The following is an 18,906-nucleotide window of genomic DNA, read 5'->3' on the forward strand; positions in this document are numbered from 1 at the left end:
AAAATACAGAAGCATTGGATTTGCCTGTACTTTTAAACAAAAATCATTTTGTTTGTTGTTTTTTGACACTCTCATTGTCATTTTAGAGGCATCTTTGAAAAGGGAGGCATCTTCTCTGGTGAGACTAGTGAACAAAGATGCTTCTCATGGCCTCTTCTGAGATGCATCCCATCCTGGCACTTTGCAGTTCGGGACTGTGGGGCACAGCCTTCACCCTAGAATATTTCAGCAACTACTCTGACAGAGAAATTTCTGAGAAGGTGCCATCCTGGCAGATCCTAAGAAATATTCAGATCCAAAATAGATTCCCAATTCCCAAATATTCTGCTTCAGAAGATAAATTTAAGGGACCATCTTGAAAGAGGATGTTAATGGTCCTATCAAATTTGGTTGCTTACAAATATGTCCATTCTTGTCAAAAGAGTTGCTGTATAGATTTTTGTCTTGCTCTTTTACTTTTTCAATATTTATTCATTCAGGTTGAGAACTCTTCCCAAGCAGAGTTAAGAAAGATAATGAGTGGGGAACCCAGGTACTTTAGGGGACTTGTTTCTCATTTCTCAAGTTGAAATGCAAACCTACCCCAGGGTACACAAGAGGCCCACACAGCCCAGCCCAGGCATCCCAAAGCCCACAGGCATGGATCAAACACGCTGGGAGGGCCTGGAACAATTAAAATCGACTTTTGATTAGAATTAGTGTCATGGAACTTGGTATTTTGTTTCCTTTTCAGGAATAAGCCTATTTTAAGGCATGAGATTTTGTTGTAATCTGAAGGGAATAGAGAAAGCAATCAGTGGGGGGAAATTAGTTGTCTTGAGTAAAATATAAGAACAATAAACCCTAATTATTTTGAATTTGATAAATTCCAAATTTGTAATAATTTGACCTGGTTAGGAGAAATTTTAGGTTTCTGTTACCTTTGCGCTAAGTTTGTAAATATGGACTATGACAAAATATGATGGAGCATTTCTAAACTAAAGTAACTGATTTTTTTTTGAGGAAGATTAGCCCTGACGTGACTGCTGCTATGTGTTTTTGCTGAGGAAGCCTGACCCTGAGCTAACATCCATGCCCATCCTCCTCTGCTTTCTATGTGGGACGCCTACCACAGCATGGCTTGCCAAGCGGTGCCATGTCCGCACCCGGGACCCAGAGCAGAACGTGTGAACTTAAACGTAACCACTGCGCCACTGGGCTGGCCCTGTAACTGAGCTATTTTTAAGGATTTGAGCTAATTAATTATGACATGCAAGTATTTAACACTTGTTATCTGTATAACTTTTCTAAGGCCTTTCACTTAGAAACAGTTCTTCTATTTTTTATTTTTTTAATGTCACCATCATTTAATAAATCATTCTTTTTTAAAAAGATGATTTTTTTAACAAAAAGCAATTCTAAAATTCAGTTGTTTCATGAAGAACGGCCTTATCGCATAGTTTCCATCTGAACATACATGGAAAACGAAACATGTTCCCTGCCTTCAGTCTACTGTCAGGAGAAAATTCTAGAACTCCAGTTCTCCTGCCTCTGAAAATCAAATTGATTCAAATTCAGTATGGGGTTGCCAGATGTAGTGGATAAAAACATGGAACACCCAGATAAATTTGAATTTCAGGTAAACAACCACCACTTTTTTTTAACATAAGTATGTTTGATATCTGGACATATGCTAAATATTTTATGCTAAATATACTACATATTTTAGCATATCATCTGTATATATAGTACATCCTGTATTTTATCTGGTCTTTCTAATTAGGGAGAGATTTAGATTATGTTTATTCCTTTTCTCTAGTGATCTCGTACTATTTCGCCTGTTTAATCAAATCTTCAAGGTCTGTGTATTTTAAATATGGAGCAGAGTAACACCTCCCAGCCTTGTGGAGTACTTTAACTTGACCTGTCTCTGACCTGATGAACCATGAAGTAGAAACAACTCGCACAAGTAAAATTTCAGAGGCCACGTCACAGATCACAGGCATATCACCCTCCCATGTCCCGATTATGGGACCTTCTTTTTAAATTGCAGAGTCTCCGTATGGACCATGCTGTTGATCCAAGCAGAGTACAGAGCCTACCGAACCCTCAACCAGGGCCACTTTCTTAGCACCTTGGAATTCCCCAGGGATTTCATCATTTTAACTTGGACCCACTCCAAACCTGCGCCTGGCATTTAAGATGATGGCAATGATGATTCAGGCTTTATGAAGTACTGACTTGATGGGGTAACATAAGAAAAGAACTACAGGGCCATAAATGTAGAGAGCAAGCATGAAATCAGTGAGAATCTTGGCATCCAAAAAGCATTTAAAAAATCAGCCCTGTCAGTGTCGTCATGACAAAATAGGTCTGACTTTTGAAGGGAACTTGCAGCCAGTCCGATAACTGACGGGTCTGATAAAGAGTTCTGGTTTTGTTTCCTCTGCTACTTGTATGCAGGGGAAGAAGGAAGGGGATCTTGTTTTTTAGTGTGATATTTACTTAGAGATAATAAACTGAAAATCTGTGGTCCCTGAAATAGGCCACAAAAAGATTTCTGTAATTGGGAAATCGTCAGCATCTTGTGACGTATTTAACATTTGGTGCAAAAACTAGTCCACAGAAAACAAATGAAAGCAAAACAAGGGAAAACTTTGGAGACGAGCTCTGGATCTTCATGGCACTGGGTGCCCCTGCCCAGCCTCAGATCTTCAGTGGACGAAATGTCAAATGAAACAAGCCCTTTTAATTCTTCTGTTGAATCCAGCTTCTAATAACAAGCATCCTGGAAGGGAAACAGATAACATTTGTCTTATGAAACGCAGCAGCCGGTTCCCTTCCTGAACACAGACCTGCTCACGGGACTTTGTCCTGAGTTCAGGCCTGACAAGTTTGCAGATGCCCCAGCTTGTCAATTAATCAGATCCAGATGCTTCTTCTGAACAAGTTTCTCACTGTCCCTGAATCCCTTCGCATGGAGGGGATGATGGCAGAGGGAGAGGGATCCAGGAAAGCCAGAGTCCATCAAAGGACTCTTTATTCTGAGCAATTCGGCCATGTTCTCTTTATAATTCTGTTTGTTTCAAACATGGAGCATTTGTGCTAGCCAGCAAGGAAGCCTGGATGGGAGGGAAGATGCCCATCAGACACAGCTGCTTAAATTAGATGCAGCATGTAGACCTGAGAGAAGCATGTGTGTCTTCATTTCCATTCTTCACTCTTCCGACAACTCGTTAGGTGGCCCAGTATCTCCTGAGTTGAACTTGGAAAGGATGTACAGGCCTGAGAGAAGATCTGAAAGAGGGTAATTTCATCAAGGCCCAGTGTCATGTGGCTACTTCTAGCTGTTAGAGTCAGTGCCTATCAATGACCTTCCAATGGAGACCTTGACTTATATTTGGAAAGGGAGTGAGGGGAGGGCAGGGGCCAGAGAAGAGAGAGGAGGAAAAGAGGAATAGTGGCGTTCTCTTCTATGTGTGTGTGTTTTGGGGGAGGGGGTGAATGGGGAGTTCATCCTCAGAGGTTTTGGTTTCTCCGCTTCACAGTGCTTTCTCCAGCCACCAGCTCATCCTCACACCCACCATTGCTATCCTGACACTTGTCATTAAGAGCACTGCCACTTTCTGTATTTAATCGACTTGTCCCCATCTGCTTTTGCAGCAAGAAATAAGAGGCCCCCCGGCAGTTACCCCAGGCAGTGTGGTAAAAAATCGCAAGCTTCAATACTGTTTGACAAGGCAAAGAATTACCCAACTGCCACATGGCGCTGGTATTTGGAAGTGCTTTCCTTTAGAAAGTTCCAGGTGCCTTTGCTCTCTGAACACACAAACTGTTTATGAGTTAAAGTTGTCCTCATTTATAGGGGGGTCTGTTTTCTTTCTTTCCCTCTTGAAGAAACCTGTGATTCAGTGGGCTATAAAATGGAAAATAAAGATCAGAGGTAGTGGAAATAATATAATGTATCTGGGTAGAAACATTAGAACTCTCCCATAAAATGTCAGGCATTTAGAAATTTTCACCCTATTATTTCACTGTGGCCTGTTGGAAGCTGTTCTCCCTACTGGTCCTTTTGGCCTTGTTTTGGGACATCTTCGTAAATTGGTATTCTCTGTTCTTTTAACTCTCAGCTTCCCGAAGGAGGGAATGCCCATTAAGAACCACTTTGAATGATTAAATTTGGTTTTTTCTTAGTTAAAATTGCTTTGATGCGGACTGACATGTTATGTCTCCACTGAGAGATTCCAGAATGGCTTTGGTCTCCACCTGGCCATTCTGAATGGTGTGATTTGGAGTTTTTTGTACAGTGGGTGTTTGTCTGTTTGTTTGATTTCCAGCCCACAAATTGTCTATCAGAGAGTAGAGTACTAATAAATTGTTTATTTTCCCAAAGCCCCCTTTCTCTCTGCCTGACAGTCTTGCTTCTTTGAGTGTGTTAGGAAACCTTTGTTCACTAGGTTTCCTTTACCTTCTGGGCGGCTCCATCACATTTCTGTTGCCAGTGGTTGGCCCTCTACAGCTGACCAGGCAAGAGGGTCGGCCACACCATGGGCCCTGATTTGTCCTGCCCATCCTTGTGTCATCAGCTGTCTCAGTTCACTGAGACCATCTTAAAAGCCAGTCTTGTTTTAAAACACATTCTCCAGTGGAGGATGTTCAGCAAGCAGGTCTGGAGGGTGGGAAACCCCAGCCACTCAACACTAGACATCAACCCAATCTGAATTAAGTCACCTCTCAGAACGCTTTCCTCTGGTCCTGAGATATCATCTTTCCTTTCTGTCCTCTTTCCTAATCACCTCCCCCTTCCTCCTCAATAAAACCCCAATAGGTTTCTCTCCAGAGAACAATGTGCCTCCGTCTTTGGTGCCCATCCAGAGCTCGGAGGGAAAGTTGAGGTCAGCGTGGCAGGCTGGACAGCTTTCTTTTGAGGCAAACAGATGGTGAAGGTTAAATGACAGCTTTCTGACTGCCTCTTTTGAAGTAATTGGAGATAATTTGTATTTTGAATCAGAACTTGACCATTGTCAGAAGGGAAGAAGGTTAATGTGGAAACGATTTTGCATTAGCCCCTGTTTCTTGTGCTGCTTCCCTCCCCACTTCTTTCTTTCTTTCCTTCGGATCTGTGTTTCTTTAATCCTTGCTCCAGGCAATTGGTGAGATCGTCTTTTTGGCTTGATGTGCCCCGTTTTAGGCTGTGGCTGTTATGAAAGCCAACAACAGCTTATTAAGGCCAGTGATAATCTCCTCTCCTGATGCATTGTTGCTTTCCAGAGGTCCAATTAAGGCCTCGCATCGGAGACAAGATCTTGTAAATCTACGGCTCCTTACCTAGGTCAGTTTGCAAACAAACACACAGACTCCTTCCTCATCTCTGCTTTCGAACGCAGACTGACTTCCTACCACGGAGAACAGTGTGTCTGTATTGAAGAAAGGGACACAATTGTCTTTCACTGCCTGCCACCCGGCCTCTCCAGACACTTGCAAAAATGTATTTTAATTTCAAAGCCTGGCTTTGGGCCCCAACTCTGATGTGGAGCACAGTATTGTTTACCTCCTAACGGCATCCTTTCAAAGAATTTACAGTACTTCTTGAAATCCCACTCGGGGAGGGAAGCAGAAGAAAGCTCCTGAAAAATGAGAAATGCTTTGCCTGTTCTAGAAAAGAGACTTAAGGGAGTGGCATGTAGATTTTCCCTCTTCCTCCTCCCATCATAAATTTGCCCAGAACCAGCAGTTCTTAAAGTAAAAGTGAACAGGGAAAGAAGTATGGTGTTATTGTCAGTCTCCATCTAGGGGGAACCCGGGTGGGAAAGATGCTGCCTTCTGGAGGTGGCCATGATATTAATCGAGCCATCTCATAACTGTGCCATCTGGGTATTACTGGGTACCAGGGACACTGGTGAAGGGCGGGCACTTTATAATTTCCTGGCATGTTGGGCGTAAAACGTCATGTGTACAGCTGATGAGAATAGGGGAAGCCACACTTTCACAAGCAAGCACTGTCCCTCATAGGTGTCTCCGGGGGATGCTGCTTAGGACGAGTAAGCTAGTTCCCTGTATGTCCCACACCTCCTGAGTGTTAACAATAGGAGGGAAATCTGACTGCCAGATGGGTGAAGATGAATCTCAGTCCGTCCTATATTGAGGTCTGAAAAACAAGAAATTAGCGATACTTTTCCCTAAAAAGAATCTGACTATAATAACTAACATAAAAAATAGAAGTTTTATTTGACACCACCATGAAAAGTTTTAATCCATAGAATCCAGAGAGAAAGAGGGAAGGTGAAGACTGAAGTCTGTCTACAGAGTGTTTAAGTGCTATTTACAACAGAAGTGCTGAAGGCAATATTGTATTTTATTCATATACATCTGATTTATTATGAAGCACATTTTTCCCACTAACTTGGAGAAAGAAAAGAAGATATTGTCGTGTTATTCTTGGCTTTTTCTTAACCATCCAAGGTAGAGAAATGGCTGCAAAACCTTTAGAAGCAATTCAAGTACCTCGGTGGCTTTCATCAGACGTTCTCTGTACAAGGAAAAGAAAAAAATTGTTCTATCTTTTTATTTTTACTTTGCTTTAATCTTATTTGATGATGTCTCAACAGGCTGGGACATGCTTTCTTAGATGGCAATTTCACTGCACCATATGTGTCTCTCACAAGATAGCAAAGTGAGATGAATCTTGGCAGGAAGAGAACTAAACACATCGACAAAGAAAAGAAAAAATTTATTTACTTAACTCCCTGTTGCCTGCATACATTTTCCCCCCTTGTACTCTGGCTCCCAGTGTGGTAGTTCAGACTTAGTTTGTTATAAACAGCTGTGTGAGATGCAGGCCCCTATTTATCACTTTTTCTGATCACCTGCCCTAGTTTTTCTGAAAACCCATTATAAGTATTTCAGTGGCCAGATGATGAAGCACGGTGCATGGAAAGAGAAAATCTGGTTCCCCCCAGACCCTCTATGTGGGAGAAGCCCCAGGCTTGCTGCTAGAAACAGCAAAAGCCCCTCCTTCCCCTCCCTATACTTGGTGATGGACCTGGGGTCTATTCTGCCAGCCAGTCAGGTGGGATCCTCAGTTCTGCTGGACACCTTGTCCATCTTGCCCTCAAGCTTGCTTTGGACATTGGGTTGCTATTAAGTCATCATAATCTGATTAACATGACCAGTTTATGCAGGATGGATTACAGTCTAATCACTGCCAAATAAATAAGCAGAAGTTATTGCAAGTGACGTTGGAGGTGACCACTTGGTTTGGGCTATATTGGGAAATGGCTCTGATATAGCAGAGTTCCATCACAGGGACCCAAAGATGGGGAAGGGGGCTTGTTTGCTGTCATGCATTCAGGTCACGGGGACTAGAGTTCATGGTGACAATGTTGAAACTATGGAACATGTTTATTTTTGTATTGTGTGATGTTTTTGGAGAATAGCCTATGACCTTGTCGTGACTTCTAGCCCAGACATACACCCCAGAGAATGAAGCTCAATGAGCTATTTCAAAATGTGTTGGGATTTAAGTGAAATCCAGAGCTTAAGTACAAATAAGGAATACTTTTCATCAGCCGTCTTTGAGAAAAAAGAAGCTACAAGACTTCTTATCCAGGTATCAATTTAAAATGTTTGGAAGCATTATTTTATTTGGGTAAAACATCCATGTTTGACTTTTCACAGGGCTGATAAGTGACACCGCACTTGTCTCCCCTTGGGTTAGAGTCATAGGTGATGTGAGTAGGGCAGTTAGCAGAGCATGGTGACATGTGACAAAGGGTACTTGAAGAATAAAGTTTCCTTGGAAAACTCAGCTTGTGGACACACACGGGGGTCATGGGAAGGAGACTTTGGTCACACAAGAAAAGAGAGTCAAATTCAGAATTAGTTGCCTTCAGGTGTGCATGTTGACTGGTGTGTTATTTTCCAAGAGTCTTATAGGGAGAAAGATCAGTCTAGAGCAGGAAAATTTAAGTGTATTTGTTTTACTACATTAAAAGGAATATAAACGCAGCCCGACAAACAGGTATCTAATGTTCTTTTGCTACTGGACAAAATGCCTTACTTTTCTCAGTTATACTGAGGTCCTCAGAGAACAGAGTTCAGAGAAAATTTAGTCTCTAGTTCTCAGAAAAATATATACGATTTTGTAGTTGCGCACAGCCCTTCCCAACTCTACTGACTTTTCATTTGGAATCTAATTGCAGTGATAAAATGGCAATGTAAATGTGGAATTGCAATTTCTAATTGCTTTAAAAGTCAAGCTGATTTTATTAATTTGGTAGATTCCATGTCCTAGGCATTTTCAGCTTCTGCCTCAGAAATTTACATTTGGACCAGAATAGAATGATTTCTGAATGAAATGGCAGAATGTTAGTCAATATGGATTTCATGATTAATTTTTCAATTACTAATGGTATACTTATTAGGTGCTAAAAACATGTATAGGGCATAATAGATATATACATTTCTCTTAATTGTGCACTTTCTTGGCTTTGCAAATTGAAAGGAAGAGGTGGTAAAAATTACCGAAAGCAGGGTGGAGAGAGAAGCTTACTGGCAATGATGTAATTTCCCTTTGGTATCGCATCCCAGTAAAAACTCAAGATTGCCCCATTATAAATACCAGATCAATGCAATTTATTTCTTGAGTTAGGGCTCTAGTTAGAAGTCTATTTGGCTGAGATGAGTAAAAGATGCATGACCATGTGCTTTCTCTCTCTCCCTCCCTCTCTCTCACATACACACACACACACACACACACGCACGCACGCACGCATACTCGTTCAGTCACAGACATACTTACAGACATATATGTGCTGGGATTATTTATATCCTTTCAACATAAAACATCAAGATGGAGTTAGCAAATGTTGATGCTAGTTGTGCATATATATATTTACACTGTACACACAATATCAATTGCACATTGAAAAAAAATGAGTTACTGTAATGCCTCTTCTAAAAAGCATTCCAAAATATAAACCCCCTTAAATCATTTGAAGTCTCCGAATCCACAAAAATCTTATTTTTAAGCTTCAGGAACAGGATATTATAAAGCAGGAGGTGGATGTGTGTTTCAATTTATCCAATTTCTCTGGAATAAAACAGTACTGAAATTGATATGAAAATGAGATGTAACCTGCATGGTTTGATCAACTAACTCCTTTTGGAAGAAATCATTCTGAATTTTAGCAAGCTCTAAGGATTCCAAACTGCATTAGGAGACAAATCATATGAACTCTGGAAAAGTCTCTCAGGGTTAGATAATGCGAAGTAGACAATAAGAGCCAGACGCTAGCTCCTCCGCCCTCGCTCTTGGTTAAACATTTCCCACAGCTGCTTCCTTATTTATCAGAAGGGTAGTTAATAGTTCAGTAAATAGATTATCTTTTTAATTAGATTTCTACTTTTAAGACAAAACAGATGCGTAATTTGGTCAAATTATTAGCTCATTTGTACTAAGTTTTTTTGTGGGTTTTTTTTTTGCTAATTGGGTACTTATTAACTACTGTTGTTCAAACAAGGGAGCGTTGTTTCTGGTTGGATTCAGTTTTTGATTGTGGGGGCCACTTAAAAATTCCCTCTCATTTCCCCTTCGAATGCAATATCAGTTAATTCTCAAGAGGAATCCAGACAAGGTGTTAAAACTAGGATAAAAGCATTGTAATACCAGAAAATCTGCTCTGTCAAACCAGAGGCCGCTTTGCTGGTGGGAAAGCAGGAAAAGTAAACAGTAGCGATCTCTCGTGTAACAGAAGATTTAGGCATAATTTGTTTAAATAGTAGCAATAATGATTATTAATTCACCCTTTGAATGTTAACAAAGACCTGCTTTTTGTTAGTTTGTGCTTTTGATTCATTTTCAAGCTGAAGTTTGTTTTAGGCTAATGCTGCCATCGATGGGAAATGCAATTAGCTTTACTTTCCCACTCCCCCGCCCCCCAAAACATATTTGATGTTTGGTAATACAAAATAAAATAATTCTCTTCCAGAACACTGCGTTGCAAACGTTGTGATCACAACAGAGTGAATTTTTGTTGAATTCTGCTCTACTTCCCTGGGAAACAATAAGGAATTCTTTTTGTTCTTTGCCACAGAAGGTATAACAAATGGATTTCGAAATACCTGCACTCTATCAGCGGTGCTTAGAAGAAAGAGAAAAATCAAAGCAAGAAATAAAAATTACAAAATGGTAGAGCCTGACCACTTTATCCACAATTTGTGTCTGACCTCATTGTTGAAAAATTTTGCGAAGGATCACGGTGGCTAGTTTTTCTCTCTTTGACGCGGTAACATTAAAAATGGTTTTAGGTATATTTTATCCTGTTTGGTGTAAAAGGGACAGAATCCCTGGAGGACCCGACCACAGGGGCCCCTGGCGTTCTCCAAAAGACAGCCCTTTGCTGGGCCTGCTGTCAACAGAGGCAGGCTCAAGAGCAGGGTCCAGCTTGTCCCGTCAAGTTTATCGTCCACTCCATCAAAGGGCCTAATGGTCAGCAGAGGGGGCTAAATGTGTCCCCCGTGACCTGACATTAACGGAGTGGACTGGTTTAAGTGTTACTGAGGGTGTCTCAGAATGATTTGGACGCCAATACCCGTTTCCCTCAATAAGCCGTCATTTGGGTCATGACTCAATACCGCTTTGCACTGACACGGCCCAGCCCCGAAGTGGTCCTGGGGGACGTGGCCTCACCTCTGAGACCAGCAGACAGCAGGGCTGATCAATGCCCTCTGACAACAAGTGAAACAACCACCTTTTCCCTCACCCTCCACCTCTTTGCACCTCCCACCCCCTAGCCCGTCTGACCAGCTTGAAAATGATAAAGATAAATTGTTTTATCTAAACATAGAGCCTGACACTGAGAAAAGACAGGAGGAGTGAGGAGAACCGCCCAGTTTGTCGAGAGTCTTAGATTCCAGCTTTTTGCTTCTCATGTAATTTTGAAGGAAAAAAAAATCAGTCTGTATATCAAATGTACGGCTCGACTGATCCAGAAAAAAAAAAGAAAGCCTGGAGTTGTGGTGAATATTTTCTCCTCAGATTTAAGCTGGCCTATAAACATTAGCTTTGTAGGCGTTAAGGAGACACTGGGCATTTTCTGTGTTTGCATTGGGATTCTGACAAAACCATATGCATAGGAAGTAAATTTAAATTATAAGGTTCTTTAAAAAGCAGAGTATTTCTCAAAAGGAAACCAACAACATAATACTGATGTGAGAAATCTTTAGAAAGGGCTTGAAATACTTCTAAAAAGAAGATTCCCTGCAGAGTTCTAGAATAACCATTTAAACCATTTTTACATTCCTATTTGTTTGGCTTTGAAACAAAACTAAAGAAGATAGTAAATGTGTGTTTTCTCTTACTATCACGATTGTCGTTTTCTTCGTGACATAAAAAAATACAAAGCTGTAATAACGCCCAAGTAAGAATTATGACGTGTGTGAAAACATGTATGAAAAATATTTTAAATGTATTTGGAATACTTGAAACAAATGGATAAAAATGTTTAAGAATTATGTTCCATTTACTAATGATAATGTCACTTTTCATATTGATTTTAATGTAATATTTCTTTGTGAAATAATTTTAAAATCATTTTCCTTTAGGCAGAAAAGGAAAAAACATTTCTATTAGATACAGGCTTAGACTCCTCATCTAAGACTATAATTACTTCTGAATATTTAAAAGAAAATAAGTGTATCAGAAGAAAATTTAATTTCAAAGCATCACCTTTTGAACAATTTCTAAATGTCTTTTTTGTAATTTCTGAGAAGTAACTAAAATTCCATATGTAATTTTTTTAAAAAACAAATACCTGTTTTCAGTTTTTGGCTCATGCAAGCCGTCTCTACTCATATTTTTTCATTTGCTTAAGCAAACTGGGAATGCAAATCAATGGGAGAAGAGTGAAATAGTTTTATTTTTGATAGATAATTATAATTTACTAGTGGTTTTTATCATTTGATGTCTAATTTGTGTAAATAGCAATTCAAAAGCACATTTTATTTACATAATTATTTATATAAGTTCTCTCTGCTTCTTGGCTTTATTAATTTTCTTTTTCTATTTTGTTCACGCGTTCTAGTGGAGTGGAGTAAATATGTTGTATACACAGGGGTTCCGTGTGTTATTTCAAAAATAGTTTATACTATTAGTTGCTTAAAGATGATGTTTAGAAAATGTACATATTTATCTGGGTTATTTATAACAAAAGATTGAAGTACGTTTTATTCTTTGTATACCAGCATTAACAACAGATTAACGTCTTCCTTTTGGGAAGCACAAATATTTATTATATAATTGCACTCAAAAAAAAAAAAAAAGGCTAAACACCCAAAGTGTCAAAAGTCAAGCTTAACAAATTTAAAAGCAATGAAATGAAAACTCAGTTAAGCACAAAAGGTCTTTTTTGAATTTAGTGAAAAGCTGTTGCAAGAACTAAAGAAGACGAGATCTGTGCCTCCAGTATTCGGTTTATTAGGTCCAATGCTCGTCTTCAAAGGAATATCACAGCCGTGTGGCATTTAAGGATTTAGGGGAATTCTGAGAATTTGAGTGCTTTTTGCCAAAATGGATTCCGTGTGCACTTTAGCCATGAAAACTGGGTTAGGGTCTTTCACTCACTCAGTGTCCTCCAGCTATGCTTGTATGGTTAGGTAACTACAAAATTATCATTTGGCAAAAGGGGAAAAGTCAAGGAGGGATGGACCTAAACAAAAACTATACATCTTCGCAGAAGAAAAATCAAGACTCCTGTGTTCACAGTGAGGAGCATGCAGGTGTGGTTGCAGAGCTGGCCACCCAAACAAGAGGCTGCAAGTTTTCAGTTGCTGCAGCAGCATTTGGTTATACCTTTATTTGCTCAAAGCATATGAAGATGTTTGTAAATGGTTTTAAAGTAACATGGGGCATTGTCTGTGTTCAGAAGTTCCAAAGGAATCAGGAAAACCAGATTTTTGTTACACTTTAGAATAGTAGTAGCTACGAGAATGTGGTGTGGAGTGATCCTAAGTGCCCAAGGGCAGCACAGAGCCAGGAGGGAGCCAGGACATGCCGCCAGGGCAAACTAGGTTAGGATCCACCCACGACCAGTCCCTTTCTTGGTTCAGTTTTAAATAAGGCAGTTTGGACCTAGTGTTCAGATAAAAAGAGCACAAAGTCAACCTTGTACTATGAAAATCAAACCCTATTCACTATCCAGACCGTCAGCAAGCGTTCTTTCCAACCCACCCTCTGCCTCCTCCTGTCCATTGATAAAACCTGGTTCTAGGGTTAGGAAGGGAAGTGACAGGGATCATAAGAGACCTAATTTTGGAATGAGAGCCTCTTGTCCCTGGAACTAAAGCAAAGAGCCAGAGAAAGAGAATGTTTCAGGAGAGGGACTGAGAAGAAGAAAGTCTGAACTTGGAACAAAAGGAATGAAGTAGGATTTAATTTAAACCAGGGCATTACCTCCTTTTTATTAGCTTTGATTGTGCGTAAGACATTGCACAGTTTTCTTTCTTTCTTCCTTTCCTTCATGCTTTCTATTTTTAATTTAAAGCCAATTTGGCAACATGGGGCTTGTTCTGTAATTATAAAAATAGAATAGTACAATAGCCCATGTGCAGGAGGGGAGGAAATGGGGGCATGTACCCTAGCTACGAAGATCACTGAATTTTTTACACAAAGAACAAATCTCTCTATCCTGCATTGTCATTAGGACAGAAAGATTTCTTTTTTTTTTCTGTTTTTTTTTTTTTTTTATCATTTCACTATAAGAAAAGGACCCCTCTCAAGATGAGGTTCTTGCTTTTGCGGTGTTGGATATGTTATTATTATAAAATGTGGTTATATTCTCTGCCTCTTACATTAACAATGGGGGCAGGGGAAGGGGTGGGTCCGAGGGGCCTGAAATGACAGAATGAGGGACACACAATAGGATGGCCGTGACTCTGAACAAATAAATAAAACATGTGAACCACAGTCTCTGCCCTCCCTCCCTCCCCCTCCCCCCAGCTGTGATTAAATTTGCTGTGGTCATTTCCCAAATGTCTGCCTGATAAAAAAAAGAGAGAGAGAGAAGCAGCAGCAGCAGCAGCAGCAGCACCCAGAGCCTTTCTCACACCGTGAGTTAAAGCAAGGGCCCTTCCAGGAGCTGGCGATCTCCACTCCTGCCAGTCAATCCTACTAGCACAGACATGCATGCCGCTCTCATTAGCGAAAATGCTCCACATCTGATTGCTGTCCTCCCCCAGCCCCCTAAAAAGAAAAAAAACACCTACCAGCCCAATAACACCAACTCTGCCCCCTTAATAAACAGCTTCCCAAACTACCCCCAGCATCACGCTGAAACCCTAGGCGCCCGGGGCTCAGTAATGGGATTTCTCATACCCCTTCCTACAACCACCAACGCAGCTTCCCAGCAACCTATTGAATGCACAGGGGGAGAAAAAGAATACATTTTAATAAATAGAGGGGAAAAATAATTTGGGTCCTGTAGCCCTGTTCTTTAGTAATAGAAAAAGGTGAGGTTGTTGGGGGGGGAGAGGGAGGGGGAATTTAATATTGCAAGAGATAATAGCAACTATGTTAATATCCGGAATTTTCAATGTACCATAAGTACATTTTGTTTTTCCTTTTAGCACGATTTATAATTAAAGATTTTAATCTGGCTTCACATTGAGTTAATAAGCCCTTTGATTGATTAGGATTCATAAAATTGCCATTTCCCGCTGACGCTTTGTGTTTCTGGGGATGTTCTTTTGAAAAGCTGGGTTAAGGTGAATGGGAAGCAGCCATTGTCTAGGCCGAGCGGTGCCAATTCTGGGAACTCGGAACTGCTTTATTCAGAGTTTGTCCCCTGCAATATCTTGTTGTTCAGCCAAATTAATGCAGATAGGATCTGCCGGGCTACCGTTTAGCCGTTTGTAGGGGAAAACTTTTTTTTTTTTTATTATTTCAGCAGGTGTTCCATGCAATTTCTGCCTCTGTTTCCTGACCTGTTCTTTGGCTTAAAAATAAAATAAAATAAAAAACCACGATGAAATCACCTCAAATTGATAAATAGAATGTTACAAACTCTTTCAAAGATAAAGGAGAGAAAGGTTCAAACCCAATACACATGAATGCAGCAAACCCAAGAAAACTGGGCTCTGATTTTCCTTTTAAGAATTCAACTGCAGAGGCTGTGCCACCACTAAATTATCCTTTTGCATTAATGGCCAATACTGCAATATGTGGGAAGTGTCCTCCTTCAGCTAAAGGGATGTCTTAGAAATGTAAACACAAATGAATAAATAGGCGAGCGAGGCCGAGGGAGGGAGGCAGCGAGTCGGTGTGCTAATGCTGTTTATCAAGTTAAATAATACATCCTGCCACCCCTCCCTCCAAAACCAAACCAAAATTAAGAGCAAAATCAAGAAGCGATGATAAATTTTGCGAAGGAGAAAAGAAAGAAAGAAAGAAATGTGAGAAAGAGCTGGTGATTTGAAATGTCCTGTCAAAGGGCCCCTTTCTTCAGTTCATTGTACCCTGCATGTCTATACGGGAGTGTGTACAAGAGAATTCTTTTTCCCCCCTTATTTTTAGCAGGGGAAAAAAAAAGTGACTCTCTTCAGCTTCCGAAGGGCCTCACTATGGGGACTGAACCAGAGCAAATTCCCTTTGTGTTTCTTGCTGTGAAGGGACCTGCTATTGTTGACTGCCGGGCCTCTTGTGAGATCCAGCAGGGCTGTGGGCTGAGGGCTGTGGGCGAAGCCTCTTCAGATAACACTCAACTTGCTTTGGAATCGATACTGCCTCCTGTCCCCTGTCATCCACCCCAATTTACTTGGCACGACTAGCGTTTTTGTATCCTTCTATTATTCAGATGTTCTCCAAATGCAAACATTTTTAGAGCTTAACGAGAAAAACTAGAAGCCATGTCCATAGCATGTCCAGCCCCGGAGGAAACGCCCAGAAAGCTTCCCCCAGGGGGCCTGGGAGGTGATGCTGTGCTCACTTCTCTCCCACACCTTCTTCACCTGGGGCTCCGTCTGTCTCGTTCCTAAGGCAAAAACCCTATTTCAATGCCTGTGTTGCCAAAGACCTCCTCCCAGCCAGCCTCTTCAGTCCTTTTCTCATTCCATCCCCGTCACACATCCTCATCATGCCCCTGCACGGTGGTCTGTCCCCACCTCCCTGGCCCCTTTTCCCCCTGAGGTTTCTGTTTTTGCCATAAAATAGCAAACACCAGCCCCAAGTAGACAGTGGCCAAACCCGTGGAGTGAAACTGGTCTGGGTTTCCAAACAGACAGCGATGGCACTACCTACCCCAGGAGTCCTTGCTCTGCCTTCACTGACCTCATGAGTCCCAGACCGGCTGGCCTGATTGGTGGGCTTTTAAATGTGACTAATGAAGAAAACTTACCCTGGGGGGGGGGAGGGTCCCCCTCCCTACAATCAAATAGAATGTGCCCTGATGCATTATATTTTTTACAAGAAAAAAAGAAAAGAAAACCCAGCACACACATTTGTGGCAATGTGGAAATAAAATAAATGTAAAACAAACTCCGGGTTTTTTTTTTTTCTATCCCAGGTCCTAGGCAATGACAGCAGAGAACGAATAATTCCCGATGCGGTGTCTTCCATCAGTTAAAGGTACCTTTGAATGAATGTCAGCTCCTTTCTACCTTAGTGCCAGGCGATCGATGCTTCATTAGGGCAGAATTGTCTTTTGCCCATGCAACCTTGAAAACAGTCCCTTTAATTACCTGTGAGGAAGTTGGGGACCCTCCCTTTTCCCTCCATCTTCCTCTCTCCCTCCCTTCCCTCTCTGGTTCCTCTCTCTCTCTCCCCCCCACTTCCCCCCTCCTCCAGCAGAAGACTTAGGGGAGTGGGGATAGGTAGATAGGGGTCACTCACATTTGTTCACAGTCAGTCTGAGTGCGTCACTCCTTGATAGAGAAGCTGGGAGGAGAAGAAAAGGTGGGGGTGGGGGTAGGAAGAAAAGGAAAAGAAAGAACTATAGGGCCCTGAGGTGAGAGGTCAGGGTTCAAGTCCAGACCACAGATCTATTGAAGAGGTTCAGCCAGGCAGGCTTCCACTTGTCAGCCAGCTCTGTGGATTCTCAGCTGGTTCCTTTACACCACGGCTCCTCGCATCTCCTCGCTGCTAATTACCAGGGGTTTCTAACTAACTGAGAGCCAGGCTCCACCAGGGACCCCAAAGGGTTTTCTACAGGCTTCACCCAGGTCATAGGGAAAAGGGCGACCTGTGGGCTAAATATTTTAGAGGGATATGGGGAGAGATCGACAAGGAGCAGCACAGCTCAGTTTAATCCCTCTCATCGAAAGCAAAGGTGTTCCAAATAATTGTAGGCCCGGCAAGTTGAGCACTGGAAGAAAGTGCATAAATAATCGTATTTGTTATGCGCTATTAAAAATTCAGAAAGATTTTAAATTCAAGTGATAATCTGGTCATCCTGAGGGATAGGCTTGTGTTTAATAGCCAGGTATTTTTACCTATTCAATTATGATGAGAAATATTCTAATGAAGTCATAAACCTCAGCAGAGGAATGTTAATCACCTGTGCGTGTTATGTTAGCGCCGTGTTGAAAAACATACCTGCCCAGGCTGACGTGCTAATTCACTATTGCGTTTGGAACTCTTCCATTCAGAGGTCCCCAGGCACCTGGAAATATACGGCTTAAAACAACCAAATTCATGTGATCTTCTCTCCAGTGGCCATATTTCTATCTGAGCAAGGAGTCAGGGGTCAAGAATGCATTTCCCCCCAAATTTACACAACAGAGTTCAGTTACATTGAGCTGTCTCCTTCTTGACACCGCTTACCACTGCCTACATGCACACACAAAAATTCTGCAGGTTTAGGGTTCCAGATAAAATATAGGAGGCAAGTTCAGTTTTAATTTCAGATAATGAATAATTTTTTAGTATGTGTCAAATGCTGCATGGGACATACTTGAACAAAATTACTTATTGTTTATCTAAAATTCAGTTTGAACTGGGCATCTTGTTTTGTTTTGTTTTGTTTTTTACCTTGCTAAGTCTGGCAACTCTTAAACCCACATATGTCCTGCAAACAAATGAGGTTTGCAGTGGTTTCAAGTCACTTAAAAGATACCCAACTATAAAAGGATTTATTCGAATATCTTCAGGTCTAGCTTGTGGCACAGAAACATGAGATGTTATCCTGTGTGCAGGTGCCCTGCTCTGTCGAGAGCTATCTCATTCAGTTTCCACATATAAACTCCACCGATTCAAAAGGTTACAATGGGCAGGTGCCTGTCCATTCAGCTCCGTTGTATAAAAATGAGAACGCTGGATAAAAGAATCTCCAACCTCCATTACACATGCTCAGCCCACCCTGTCATCATCATATTGCAGTCCTGTGTATCAGCCCAGTCCTGCCTGGACTGCATCCGAGGCGTGTGTACACCCCTGTGCAGCCCCACACAGGCCTGCACCTTCTGGTCCAGCGACAAGCAGCAAGCCTTCGCATGCACTGGATCTGCACTGGCAAGTGCGCAGGGATGACGGGGGAAGGTATCTGGCATCCATGCTCAGCACTTGACCTCACTCAGGAACCTGTGATGTCACCACATGAAGCTAAAATAACCACCAAACAGGAGAGCGGGAGCCCAGGGCTGGGAGGGGAGGCATGCGAGGAAGGGGAAACACACTCCTGTATATGCTTTGCCGGCTGCACCGTGAGCAGTCTTTGTGCTCAGTGTCCTGTGTGAGGAACAGGGAGGAAGGCAGCACCCAGGCCTCAGCCTCACATGCACGACCCTCACGCCTACTCTCAGTCAGGAGGTCAGAAGGCATTTTCATAGCCTTTATTTAGTAGGCCAAATAAGTAGAAGAATTAAATTTCTATTTATGTGTTTCTGTCTCACGTTTTTAATACTTTGTATAAGGTGGGGGGTACACGTCAAATCTCACGT

At 41.6% G+C, this 18,906-nt stretch overlaps 1 protein-coding gene across 1 annotated transcript in view; it reads left to right on the forward strand.

Moving 5' to 3' along the window:
- Positions 1-18,906, forward strand: part of ZFHX3 (zinc finger homeobox 3) — a 1,295,343-nt gene that overhangs the window by 626,901 nt on the left and 649,536 nt on the right. The window contains exon 9 of the mRNA XM_023637235.2: positions 16,536-16,597. The gene's annotated coding sequence lies outside the window, so the exon portion shown is untranslated. The remainder of the gene's footprint in view (positions 1-16,535; positions 16,598-18,906) is intronic.

Source organism: Equus caballus, chromosome 3, assembly GCF_041296265.1.
Source record: "Equus caballus isolate H_3958 breed thoroughbred chromosome 3, TB-T2T, whole genome shotgun sequence".
Taxonomy (NCBI): Eukaryota; Metazoa; Chordata; class Mammalia; order Perissodactyla; family Equidae; genus Equus; species Equus caballus.